Source organism: Macaca nemestrina, chromosome 8 (assembly GCF_043159975.1).
Source record: "Macaca nemestrina isolate mMacNem1 chromosome 8, mMacNem.hap1, whole genome shotgun sequence".
NCBI lineage: Eukaryota > Metazoa > Chordata > Mammalia > Primates > Cercopithecidae > Macaca > Macaca nemestrina.
The window spans coordinates 60,678,221-60,692,665 of NC_092132.1; the positions used below are offsets into that span (position 1 = coordinate 60,678,221).

The following is a 14,445-nucleotide window of genomic DNA, read 5'->3' on the forward strand; positions in this document are numbered from 1 at the left end:
AACCAGAAGTTCAAAAAGCCAAGGAGTTTTAATTATGTTCAGATTGAGAAAACCAAAGATACTGTAAGTTCACATATTGTGTTATAAAGCATGAAGTTAATGGTTGAAAATGAGAGTTCAGTTTCCTCATCTCTAGAACACAAAGCTAATAGGAAGAGGAGCTAATATTGAGAGAATACTTCCATTCCAGGCACCATGCTAAGAGCTGTGTGTTAAATAAGTTCTCTTCTAGATCTATACTTTCAGTGTCATTTTATTGTATCTCCTGGACCTAAAGAAAGAATTACCTCAAAATACTTTATATCCAAGGGCAAGATGACATAATTTTACTTCATATGAAAATATCTGGAGGGTTTTATGATTTTTTTTTTTTGTAAATCTCTCAATAGTATCTGTACCTATCAAAAAGCTGAATGTAATGTCAGTAGAACTGAAGTTGCTACAGTAAGAGAACTGATCATTCTATTGTGCTTGGAAACTATCTCCAAAAATCTTTTAAAAGAGTTTTTTGTCCACATTATCATATTCTGATAAATTTATCCAGAAAACAAAAGGCCTGGAGACTTTGTCATTTAAAAAAATGGTTGAAGAACCTGGAAATGGCTCTTCTATAGAAGACAGTACTTAAAAGATATGACAGGTATTATAAACAATTGGAAGGGATGTAAAGCAGAAGATAATCAGACTGATTTTACCTTTTTTTCCAACATAGTGTAACAATTAAATATTGTTTCACTTTTCGATGCCTCCATTTTGTTTTTATAGAACACCTCCTCATAGAAATGTGAGAATAAAATAAAAAATATGTAAAGTACTTAGCCTGCTACTTAACGCATTGTAAATGTTCAATCAGTTATCCTCATTACCCTTAGCAATCAGGATGTTCGCTTTATAATGGCAGGAATAAAGAATGATTACTATCTTGCATACCTTTTTCACCACCATTATCTGGCAAACAGCAGGTTCTCCCTAACTACATGAATAGGTGTGGGCTTTTCAAGGTCAGAACTAGAATCCTGAGTATAGTTTACAGGATTAAAGGCTTCAACTCAATAAATGCCATGGAACCAACCTAAAAGAAAATAGTAGTTTATCATTTTCCCACCATTTGATATATCAATAGAATGAGTTCAAGAAAAATTGGAGTGGTTGTCAATTTAGCGTGTTGACCTCCTCCAACTCTTTGAAGTTCTCTTTTCTCTCTGTGACACACTGTACTATGGCTTCTCTTCTATCTTTCTGACCAGCCCTTCCTCAGTCTTTTATCGATTTTTTTCCCATTATTTAAACTTTAATCCTAGAAAATTTCCTGACTTCTTAGCCCTTATTAATAAGTGTATTGAATATATAAATATAATAAGGGCTACTAAACCTTTATTGATAAATGTACTGAATACATGAGACTGTGTTATAAGCTATGGAGAATTAAAATAGAGTACAGTAAATGTATTTTGGTGCCAGCAACTCACAGACCAATAGGACAAACATTTCATCATTAGCTTCAGAAGTTTAATAAAACGACAAGTACTGTAGGAATGGCAGAGAGTGACAGTTTTATTTTAAACATGTTTTCTAAAGAGCTTCATGGAAAATATAGTGGTTCATCTGGGATTTCATAAATCAGAGCACAGGCCTTTGAAAGGCAGACATAAAGACAGAGGAAGAGTATTGTTAGCAGACAAAAGATATTGGTCAAAAGTAGGGAGGAAAGAAATAAAAGCATAAATGAAGAGATATGTTTAGGGGCAACACATAAATCCGTGTCACTAGAGCATGTTATAATGTGTACTCTTATTTAGATGTGGAGCTCATGAATACAAAATGTAGTAATATGAATTCTAATCGAATCTAACAATATAAAAGTTAACACTGTCAGGTTGATGCTTAGTTTAATCTGCGATCTTTACAAGTACAGTTATGACATTTACTAAGTAATGAGGTATTTTGTTTGGCAGGAACTGTACTAAGTCATTTATATTCATTATATCATTTTATCATCAGTCAACATTTCCAACGGTGCAAACCTGTAATTTCGTGAAGTCAAGACTTAAGAAAAGTTAAGTATCTCATCCCAAGCCAATTTTAAGTAGGACTGGATTGAAGTCTAAGTTTGGTTGATTGCATAGACTTTGATGGATCTTTCTATGGTAGCAGAATGCCTCTGTCTTAACAGAAAAAACACGTGAGAGGTAGGCATACACATTTTCCTAATTTAGAAGTGATATGACCCATACAGTTTGCATATATACAAAAACTAAGCTGTTTGGTCCTCATTTCCCAAATGCCATATGCAATTTAATCTTTAGTTAGTATTGACTCATAGCCTCTTTTACAATGTTTTGTTGTTATTGTTACCATTTTGTTGCTTTAAACACATCGTCTGATTTGTTACTATTATCTCTGCAATTAAAAAGAAATAACATTTTACCAAAAGGAATGTTTATTTGTGAAACTACTCAGGACTTATTTTTCCTTAAAAGTTGCTGTACTTCAATTCACTATCAAATAAATACAAAAATGTGTTTTTATTGGAACAGCCTTTTTCTATTTTAAATTGTGCAGCTAAAAATTTTTTTTTAAAGTAGGGGTGGGGGAAAAGAAGCAGGGGAGAGCCAGTTTCTACTTTATTTGCCTGATGTGATAAATAGTTATCTCCTACTGTCCAAACTCTATCTGGTTGTTATCAGCCTGTAATCTCATCTAGCTATAAACTCTATTGCTGAACCAGGACATTCTGAATAATACAAACATAGTATACCACTAGAAAAGTACATTAAATGGAGATTTACTAAAGACTCAGTCTCTAACATTTTAATAAACTGCAGGCAATATTGAAAAAAAGCCCAATTCTATCAATTGTAGTAAAGAAATTAGTTTATGATAAATCTGTATCTATGGCTAAAGCCTCCAATTTTATGGCCAGAAAAAGTGCAGCCAATTGCAGTTAGTTGCTATCATAAACATTTGTGGGATAGATATTTAAAATGAATCATCTATTCCATTCTGAATGGAAACATGATACACATAGCATGAAGTCATTATAAAGTCACGTTCTCAAAATAGCGTCATATTGAGTCCGTTACTTACTCAAGGCCATGGGGCTATGTGTAGTGGGAATTCAATGTTGCTGAAATGAAAACACTGTATATTCCTCTGAGAAAAGCTCTCCTTCATTTCTTATTCAAAATAATGTTGTTTGGAGATATTCATTAGGCTTTCTATAAAACTTGGTGGGGTACCTTACAAAATAGTAGAATTTAACCCTGATCTCATCTAGAATAAATCAAGGTCACCACTGTACTGGAATATACTAAACGTAAAGTTCAGACAGAAAAATAAAGAAAAATACACACACACACACACGCGTTTATATAAAGTCACAACCAAATATCTGAATTTACAACTGTTATTTTTTCTTAGGATGTTACAAAGCAGGTTATTGTTAACCACCACTATCAAAGATACATATAAAATGGGACATGGTACAACACTGCTTTTATATCCAAATACTCAGAATTTCTAGAATGGACTTCTAATAATATCATCTGCCTTAAACATAGCAAATTTGTAGCTGGAAAAAAAATTTCTTCCCATTTTAAAGATGGAAATAGAAGTCTAAGATATGTGCCTTAGTTCATTTGGGCTGCTACAGCAAAATACTATCAACTGGGTAGCTTATAAACAATATAAGTTTTATTTTATTTTATTTTATTTTATTTTATTTATTTATTTTTTTGAGACGGAGTCTCCCTCTGTGGCCCAGGCTGGAGTGCAGTGGCACAATCTTGGCTCACTGCAAGCTCCGCCTCCCGGGTTCACGCCATTCTCCTGCCTCAGCCTCCCGTGTAGATTTTATTTCAATTTTTTACAGTTCTGGAGCCTGGGAGATCCAAGTCAAGTCACTGGCAGATTCTGTGTCTTATAACGGCCTGCCTTCTTGTTCATAGAGGGCATCTTCCAGCTGTCCTCTCACATGGTAGGACGGGAGAATGAGCTATTTTATAAGGACATTAACCCCTTTCAATAGGCCTCCAGCCTCATAACCTAATCACCTCCCAAAGGATGCACTTCCTAATTTCATCATTTTAGGAGTTACAATTTCAACATATGAATTTGGCAGGGGGGTGGGGTGGAAACAAGCTTTTAGAGCATAGCAATATGGAACTTAATAATATGGAATTTGCTTAATAATATAAATGAGTAATGCCAATTGAGATTAAGAAATGTCTTCACCTTTAAGTAACAGTTGTTCAAATCATACAAACAATTTTATGTGTAATTTTTCCAGGACCATATGAGTCTGCAGAATATAAGTTCTAATGCCATCAAATATATCAAAAAGAAGGATGTTGGAGAAATTAATGAATAGTTTTTACTACTGACTTTCTCCCAAGACTCTGTTCCTGACCCTCTTTATTTCCAGTACTTTCAACTTCCTCTATCCTGAATTCTATACCTCAGTCTACATTTACATACAGATCTTCCCATCCAAAAAAAGAAATGTCTTTTTGACCCTGTTTACTACCATCTGAAGCTACCATCTTGAATACAGTGCTATCTTGAAAATTATGACAATTATACTAATATATTTGAGCAGTGTTACACAGTTTTCAAAAGATTTTCATATAATTGATCTTTCATCCCATGACAACCTTAAGCAATTTTGTTAATATTTTTGCTTTTTAATTGAGAGTGACACTCAGATATTAATACTTCTTCAATTTCTAAACACTAAAAGGCCTTTAAAAGATCAAGTCAGAACCCAAATATGAACACACAAAAAATAAACTGAATGATTTTTGGGCAGGGGTCACCTTAAGAGAACAACATGAACCAACCTAATACCATTTTCATACAGTCTGTATTTCTTTTCTTGGACAATAAGAGGGATTTGTGAAAGTCAGACTTTGCTAAAATAAGCAAAGACCTTGCTGAAATGCAGAAACATTATAAAGGCATTTATAAAATTTATCAACCTAGTGATACTATCAAAACATGAAATAGGGTTTGGGACTTGTTGGCAATCTCCTTATGATCACACTTTTCTTCCAGAATGTTCCTAAAATTCCTAGAGTTTTTACCTGATTTTAGTGTCAGTTTCACCTGTCTGTTGTTCATGCAATGCATCCTGATAATAAAAACATTTATGTTTCAATCTGCTGATGCTCTACAAAGCTCTTTAATTTTTATAAAATCTGATCTAATTTGCAAGTTTTTCTTCTTGCATTCCAAGTGTATATTCTTTGGAAAATGCAGATGAATTGGTTAAATTATTTTGCTTTGTCTGATAATCTTCACATTTTTACTCTCCTTCACAGATGTTTATGGAGTACCTACTCTCCACAACAGTCATTGAGCTGGGCACCGGGAACACAGCCATTACCACTGTCATTTAACAGTTTTTAGTTTGGTAAAGTCAGCAAAAATATTTTGGTGTTTAGTGTTCTCAATATCAACTTCATTTACCAGTTTCTAGTTTAGTGAGGCCAACAGAACATTTGGGTCTTCAGTTTCCTCAACGTCCTAATTTAAAGATGAGCATTATTGAGGAGACACATGGAAGCAGCAGAGAAACTGCATCATCTTTCCCACTTACCCACACAAAATTCCTTTTGAATCAATGCATATTCTAAGCAATCAAAGTTACTCATCATACTTCCCTTTTTCTGCTTGAATATAGGGTTTCTTGTTGTTGTTGTTTGAAGTGTTTGAAAGTTTGGTGGCCTCCCTGGCTATCTTCATGTACCTGTCCTGAATTATGACTCATCCCTCCACACTAGAAGGCCCCGGTTACACTAAGCGTTCTTTGGAGAGCACACTAGGTAGCCAGGCTGTATTTAGGATGGCGTTCCTGTTCCTAATTAGTAAAACATTTGTAATGTCAAATATTCCATTTTCAGAGTCTTCTACTCATTCTGAATTCCGTTTCCAATTAAAAGTCTACCTTTGTTTTGAATTTTATTTTTGTAATTTGCTGTGCTAATCTTAGCTGGAAAAATTTCTAAATCATATAGCCTGATTGTCCTAATCTTCCATTTGCTTAAATGATGTTTTCTCTTGGCAATCAGAATTAAGCTTGGAGTTTCAAGTCCTTATTTCTTTTCTTAGTTACTCAGAGTTACTCTTTGAAAGGAAAATTAAGATGCTGCATGATCTTTAGCATGTCATTTAACATTTTTGGATGTCAGTATAGTCATTTATAAAATTTCTGGAGTAAAGATTCTTTTTAAAAAACCATATATCCTTTTGGTTTTTCATCCAAAAATGCATACTCATTGTAGAACAATTAGAAAACACACAAAAGGGGAAAATCACACATAATTCCACTCGAGAACCACTTTCAGTATTGTAGTGCATAACCTTTCAAGCTTTAGTCTATGAAATACTGTGCGTATATACACACACAAATATATGCTCTATTGTATACTATCATACATATTACAAAGACTGTTCTGTCATATGAGCTGAGTTTACCCTGAGCAATATTTGTAAAATATCTTTACATCTCCACAGTATCATTTTCATTGTCTGCTTAGGTTTGCATTGTGTGGAATTCCCAGAATTTGTTTAATGAATCTGCCATTATTGAGGATTGTTAAGTTTTATTCATTATTATTATAGAAGTGTCACAATGAATATCATTATATATTTGTATTGCTCACTTATTTTCCTAGGATGAATGCCCAGAAGTAGTTTCTAAGTCTCAGAATATATGCATTTTGGAAGTATTTTTCCCATACTCTCACATTATTTCCAGCACAATATTGTAGTTCACTTTTATTTCAGTCCATTAAAGAAAAGTTTATTGAACCCCTGCTATCTAGGTGAAGGAGATACTAAAGTTAACAAAATAGACAAAGGTTCCTGTCTTCTTGGAGCATACATTCAATAAGGCAGGACAGTCAATAGTCAGATAAATAAATTACATAGTATATTAGAAGGTGATATGCACAACAGAGAAACACTAGGGAAGTCACCGAGAGGATTCAATTGCCATAACAGCCTAGATTTTCTGTAGCCACTTCCAGTGTATTTTAATCCTGAGTCAAGGTTCTAGGTGTAATCAAATGCTGTGCTTTTTGCTGAGTCAATCAGGCATCCAGATAGTTGAGATGTCTATAATGGCAGTTTGTATTTTGTATCTATGCCTATTAGGTTATCTGTTTCAAAAGATTATCCTCCACATTTTTCTTACTAGACAGACCATCTGAAATAAGATCTTTCACCATTAATATTTTTGGTTTTTTACCATTAACAAATTTGGGTTTTAATAAACAAAAATTATTTTCCAAAATAACTTCCATCAATATTTCAATCTGAGACCGTAGATGCTCATGAAGACTGCTACTGTCATTCTTGCTAGGCCCCTGTATCCATCCTTTTTACTTGGTGTTTCCTTCAGCAGCACCCTACCTTGATGGTCCTCCCCATCAGTACTCTATCCTCCCATGTTTCTCAACAAAATGTTATCATTTTACTTAGCTTTTTCCACGATGATTTCTTCAGACTTTAACTGCAACACAAGTTGATGTAAAAATATATTCATTTACTCTTTTGGTGAATATCAATTATTACCTACTCTGTAGGACTTAAATAATGTAGTAGGTAAAAGTAAGTTTGTCTACCTTCAAAGGAATTTATATTCTAACAAGGGAAATAGATAAGCAAATAAATGTTCACAAATAAAATAAATAAAATACACAATAATGTCTATTGGGGATCATAATGGGACAGGGAGTGAGGAAGGCCTTTTTGAGGACGTGTTACTAAATCTGAAACTTGAAAGATGAGGAAGAGCCAGGGAAACTAAGAACTATTTAAAATTAAGATGTGTGAATGCAGGAAGAAAATACTTATAGGCTGAGAAGTTGCATAAATATTGGTGACTATGAAATAATGAAAAGAGGGAAGAATTACTTAAGAAAGAGGAGCGAAAAATACCAGCCAAACTGTATCAAGTTTAGTAGTTAGGATTTTACTCTGCATCTAATAGTAAGTCATTGAAAGGTATTACACAACAAGTAGCATTAGGTGTATTTATGTTTTTAAAAGATTACTTTGAGATTCCAGAGGATAGATTGAAAGAGGGCAAAAGAGAAAGACACAACAGCAATTAGGAGTCTAATATGGATAGCCCAAATGGAAAATTTTAGAGTAGACCAACTTTTGACAATGGAAATAGACATGAATTTAGTGGGGTACAATTTGAAATAGATTTGATAAGGTACATTGAAGGATTGAATTTAAATATGGGCATTAAAGAAGAGAGAGGAAACAGATGGGTGTGAGATTTCTCATTTGCGCAGTGAGAGAATGGATGGTCATATCATTCATTATGGTAGGAAAGTGGAAAACATCAATAATCCAATTTTATCTGTAAGACCTCAGCTCACAGAAGAGGTCTGAGCTAGAGAAATAAATCTGGTGTTTAACAGAATATAGAGACAGAAGTGAAGGAGACAGGGAAAAAGAAGCTGAGAAAGAGTGGCCAGAAATGCGTGAAGAAATCTGGAACACAGTTCTGCAGGAAGAAAGAAATGCTGTATGTATTAGAGAGACCCTATGAGATAAAAACTGAAAATTGTCCATGAATTTGGAATCCTAGCCACTCCATAAGACCTCTGTCTGGAGAGCAGTGAAAGCACACTAGATGACTGCAAAATTAAGAATGACAGTATTTCCATTGAGGCTTCCTCCCAGTTACGCCTTAGCATAAAAATGTCATGTGGGACAGGGATTTCAGGTACCCAGATTCTAAACAAAGAACTGGAAAAGTATCGTGGTCTAAGAGAGAGAGATCATTCCAAAAGGACTGATCACCCTGTGAGAAAAAATAGGAGGGATTATTTGACCTAGGAGGACAAATACTAAGTTGAAGACTTCAGAAGCCCTTTTTAGGTCATTCAATCCAACCCTGAAAGGTTAACAACCATGTTTCTATTGTTGCAGTCATTTAAAAGCATTGTAACATATCTTGGATAACAAATTGAAGATATATTGTTAAAGATCAAGAGTGTACCAGAGGCAGTATAAATACGTAAGGTAATGGTATTATTTTTTTTCTTTGTCTAGAATCTATCAGTTCTTTACATTTTCCTTGGAATAGGGGTTTAATTGATTGACCTTTCAGTGTCACACGAAATAAGGCTTGTGAAAGCACAGCAAACTGTAAGGTGCTCTACCAGTATCATTTGTTGCTACTCTCTTCTAAAACATTATTGATTAAAGGTCGAAGACTAATATTTTATTAAAACTTGGCAGGATCATACACAAAATAGAATGTAGCTTGACAATATACTTGTGTATAGTCAATCACCTGTTTTAAATGAATTCCAAATTTGATTCAGACTTAATAAATATGCTTTTTCAGTGTCTCTAAACAATTTTTAAAATCAATGCTCCTGGATTAATTAATGCTTTCCAGCAATCTCAATTTTCATTTTAAATAACCTGAAGCTGGTTCTGAATACTTACCGAATTAATTGTTGTGTTCCTTGCCAAAGAGAACCTAAATTTTCAGATGAATATTCTGAAAATTTAAACGTCTTTTATTCCAGCTAGTGTTTGACTGGATTGATTTTCTTAAAAAACAAAATCAGTGTGAGGAAACGTGAAGAAATGACTCCATCGTGTGGTCAGAAACTAATAATACAACAGAAGTAGAGAATGGGAGATCTTTAGACAATCAGAATTTCACTAACAAATCATGCAGAGAGTAAAGCTTGGGCGGAATTCGCACAATGCAAGCGCACACGAATGCCGCCGCCTAGTGGCAGAGCCTGGAATTCTCACAAGCAGCTCTATTTTAGCATGTTCAACTTAAACTTTCTGCTCTTATTAAGTGTTCTCTAACTTAGTAAATTACAAAAGTTCAAAAGTCAAAGTATAACACTGAGTGTTATCTCTTATCTCTTTTTTATCATATCACATACTCATGTGTACAAATATCACATCCTGTTACTTTACTATTTATCACTTTCAGCATTTTTTTTTTTTTTTTGCCTGCTCTGCTATATTTTTGTCATATTTTACCTGGATAAGTGTCCTGTCTCTGAATTACCTTTTAGCATGTTTCTCTTTTGATCACTTCCCACTCCCTCCACATAACCACAATCACAATGACAACCACAGTGACATGTGACCTGACCATGATGCTCTTCTGTTTAACCCCACTAAGGGAGCCCTTCCATAAGTGGCTAAGGTCCCAGCTCTAACAAAAATTCCTGCTGACATTCCTTATCATTCACCACTCTTTGTTTTATTCATTATATTCTGGTTATCCTGAGAGCCAGTATAGTGTAACACAATCTTTGAATTCAGACTTCCAGAGTTTTAAACCTTGGATTTGCTATACACTGTTGGAAAGTTGCTTAACCTCTTTGTGCCTCAGTTCCCTAAACTAATGAATTTAGGTAATTATGGTGTCTACCTTACAGGATATCTATGAAGGTTAAAGGAATAAAGCACTTAGAAAAGTTAGCTGATAGTCAATGCTAATCAGAATTTAAAGGTACTGCTAGTACTATTCATATGAGCTTCTTGATATTTACCAAATATACTCCCTCTATAATGTTTGGTGCTTTACAGTGTTTTTGCTTCTTCTATTTCTGTTGTCTGGAAGCTTTTGCCATACAGTATACTTTCATAACTTCTCATCTACTAAAATTTAGCTCAGGAGACAAGTTCTTTACCAGTTCTTCTGCCCGAAGCTATTTTCCTATTGCATCCTATAATTACTGTATCATTTCATTTATTTTAATACAATAAAACCATTTGTGCCCATCTTCCCAATTAGCCCCAGGCCATTAGGGTAGAGATTGTTTCATAAGGTAACAGTAATGTTCAATTAAGGACTGTGAAATTGAACCAAATTAAAATCAACTTCCTTGAAAGACAGTTTCACCACTTTCTTTTCAACAAACATAATTTTACATCTAAACTTCTTTTTCATATTTTGAAAAGGACACTATAACATGAACTTCTAAGAATATACTGTAATGCTATTCAAATAAACTCCAGTTTCTCTGTACTCTGTGACTTTCAAATTATATATTAATGCATTTCTCTATATGTATAAAAAGAATACATGATGTCAATGATGTCAATATGACTTATGTTTACTTATGGGCACAGCAGTTTAGGAGAAATTTTGGGGAAAAAAAGACAAGAGCCCCTGAAGTTTACACTGAAACATCTGATAGGATTACTCTATGGAAAACGACTCTATTTTGTGTCACAATTCCATAAGGTAAGTCAAGAGGCAGTGTGCAAAATATTTAAACCTAATACAAGTGTGATGGGCAGAATAATATTCCCCAAAGACATCCATATCCTAATCCCTGTAGACTGTGAATATGTAATCTTACAATACAAAAGAGGCCTTTGCAGATGGGGTTAAAGTTGTGGACCTTGAGATGGGGAGATATCCTGATTATCCAGAAGTGCTCAACCTAATCACATGCACCCTTAAAAGCAGAGATCCATTTCCAAGTGCAATCAGTCAGAGGAAGATATGACCATAACAGAAACACACAGAGATATGCAATGGTGCTGGCATTGAAGATGAATAAAGGGGGCCATGAGCCAAGGAATGTGCATGGCCTTTAAAAATCAGAGAAGACAAGGAAAAGGATTCTTTTTTATAGCCTCCAAAAAGGAACACAGTCTTAGTGAAATTTTGACTTTAGCCCAGTAAAACCCACATCAGGCTTCTGACTGACAGAACTGTATGATAATGCAGTGGGGTTGTTTCTAGCAGCTCAGTTGTGGTAATTTGTTATAGCTGCAGTAGAGAACTAGTACAGTAAGAAAAGGTTTTCTAAAAGTTAGTGATGTCTAAACATGGAAAGGGCTGTCCTTGAAAAACGGAGCTGCTCGTTGCTGGATGGCCATATTCAAAATATCTGAGCACGACTCATCTGACTCCTGGACAGAGAGGGATGTCGAATATGACAATCTCTAAAGACTAACAATAACCCAAAGTGAAAATGTCAACCCTTTTCTGTCAAGACTTGTTTTTTCAAGTGATTATTTCACACAGAAAATAGTACCAGTCGAAAGAGAAGTATCTCATCTCCCACTATCAGACCTACCAACCTCATGTATTCAGGATGGTCAGACTTTCCACGTTCATGATGGGGCCATTGGTCCCTTCCTGATGAAACAAATCCTTCTGCTTAGGCTTGGATTCCATGCTCTTTGATTCACTCAAGGATTTTTTTAAATTTTTTTCCTCTCACTCTTTTTTTCCCCACAGCATATTTGTGATAGTCCCCATCATGTAAAGGGTAACTATTTGTACCGACATCCCTCCACACCATCAACCCCCACATGATTTTCCTGCTCCTGTTTAGAGAAAAACTTCAAATTGCCGTTTGTAATCTTTCATTTCACGTTCTCATCTCATACTCTCCCCTCAATGCACCCCAATTGACAACTTCCTCTCCCTACTTCTCTAAAATAATTATTCTCAAGGTCAGCTATCATCTCAATAGTAAGAGTATGTAAATTTGATTCTACTTACTGTTGATAACTTACAGGACAGTAGGATGACCTAAGGGGTAAAATAGTTTTTGGACCACTATTTTGGAGATTTATTAATTTCATAAACACAATTATTTTCAACACTATCCTTCTATGCATATCAAGATATGCCCTTTAAAGTGAAAATGGGTAGTGATCATTATTTTATGCAATGAACTGGATCAAAATAATCTTTCATGCTTTTAGACTAATGTATCTAAAATTAATGTGTCATGAAAATATAACACATTAATTCTTTACCAAATGAAAAACTTGTGCCCACTGAACATTTAAACAACACAATAAAAGAACAAATCTAACAGCATGTCATAGCTGACAAGTGGAACTCAGCTCATCTTTGAAAATGGAATAAAACTTAGAAGAAGTTTTTATTGCCACATTAGGGATACATTTAATTTGTTAGAACTTAGCATTGAGAATTGTGTCTATTATAATCAGAACTGGCTTTCAGTCACAAGGATCTTGAATTTTAAGCATGTATGGTGTGCACAATGCCTTAAGAGAGTCACTGAAAATGTTACATGATTATCTCAAAAAGGTACAGTCTTTAATTTGTTACAACCAAACTTCACATCATATAATAATAAATACATCTACTTTTTTTTTCCTTGTAGATAACAACGACTTGGTGTATACACATCAATTCATATATCTTGAGACACAGATATGTCTACTTTTCAAATTAAACAGTACTGTTGTTTCCTTTATTTACCATTATTTTCTATGTGGGCTTTCCATAATCCACAGGACTTTATGAAGGCAGAGTCCTTACCATACTGATGCCAGGCGGCTTCAATCTCTTCCATATGACAGTAAGGAAATTAAATAGAAATTAGTCTTATGGCGTCTGAGAGAGACTTCTCTGGAACAATTATAAGTATCAATGCCCCTATACTCTGTTGAGCACTGTCCTGATCCCTGGACACACTAACCCTGAGGACATCCCTCTGTTCCCTACATTTGTTGCTGCTGTTTTTCTAGGAAATGATGCCACTCTCTGTAAAATCTGCTCAAAATTTAGTGGCTCAGATAAGATTCCAAAAGTTTTAAATGCTTAAAACATAGCCTGGCCCAGTAAACAATGCTCATGTCTGAGGCTGAATTCTGAGCTCAAAGAAAATGACAGTGTAGATTTCTTTAACTTTACCCATAAAGCAAACACTTTTATATCTTCCTAGAACAAATTTTGAACGAGCCCTTCATGCTAAAATATACTTTGGGATGAGACTTTCCCTTAACTCTCTACCAGGTTATTACCACATATGACCCCTTTTTCTTTGTGGCATCAAACTCATCTTTCCTCTCATTCATGCAGTGGTAAAGCTCAAATTTTCACTTACTACTATGTTTGTCTTGAATTGTTTCCTTCTCAATTCTATAACTGATATAGTAGCAACTCATTGTGACTTCTGGTTAATTCCATGCATTTAAAGTTTTAACTGAAACATTTAAGTTAAATTATTGGTAATATCCATTATGCAGATGTAACCTCATAATTAATAATTATGCAGATGTAACCTTGTAATTAGCAAATGCTAAAAAAGCCTTACCAAAGTGTCATAGTAAATTGGTTTCACAGAAAAACAGCTTGAAAATAATGGCTAAATTAGAACTGCAAAGGACTAGAAATCCACATAGACTAGAGTTGACATTATACATATTCATAAGAATCATGCCTTTGAGAATCTGTCTGAATTTAGAACTCATCTTTTCCAATCTATTCTCTCTTTAAATCTACAAGGCTACAGCTAACCAGTCTACATTAGGATAGCAAACCTTGAAGTAAATTAGAAAAAGGCTTTTAAGCAGAGAGATTGTTTTTACGAAGTTTACTTTTTATGAAGTTCATGTACTGTACTAAAGTTCTATAGTCAGGCTCTCCTAGAACCTCCTGACTTATAT

General features: G+C 34.4%; 1 protein-coding gene across 18 annotated transcripts in view; it reads right to left on the minus strand.

Annotated features, from left to right (window-relative positions):
• LOC105477129 (RALY RNA binding protein like) overlaps window positions 1-14,445 on the minus strand; it is a 733,794-nt gene that overhangs the window by 269,202 nt on the left and 450,147 nt on the right. The gene's annotated exons all lie outside the window — the stretch shown is intronic.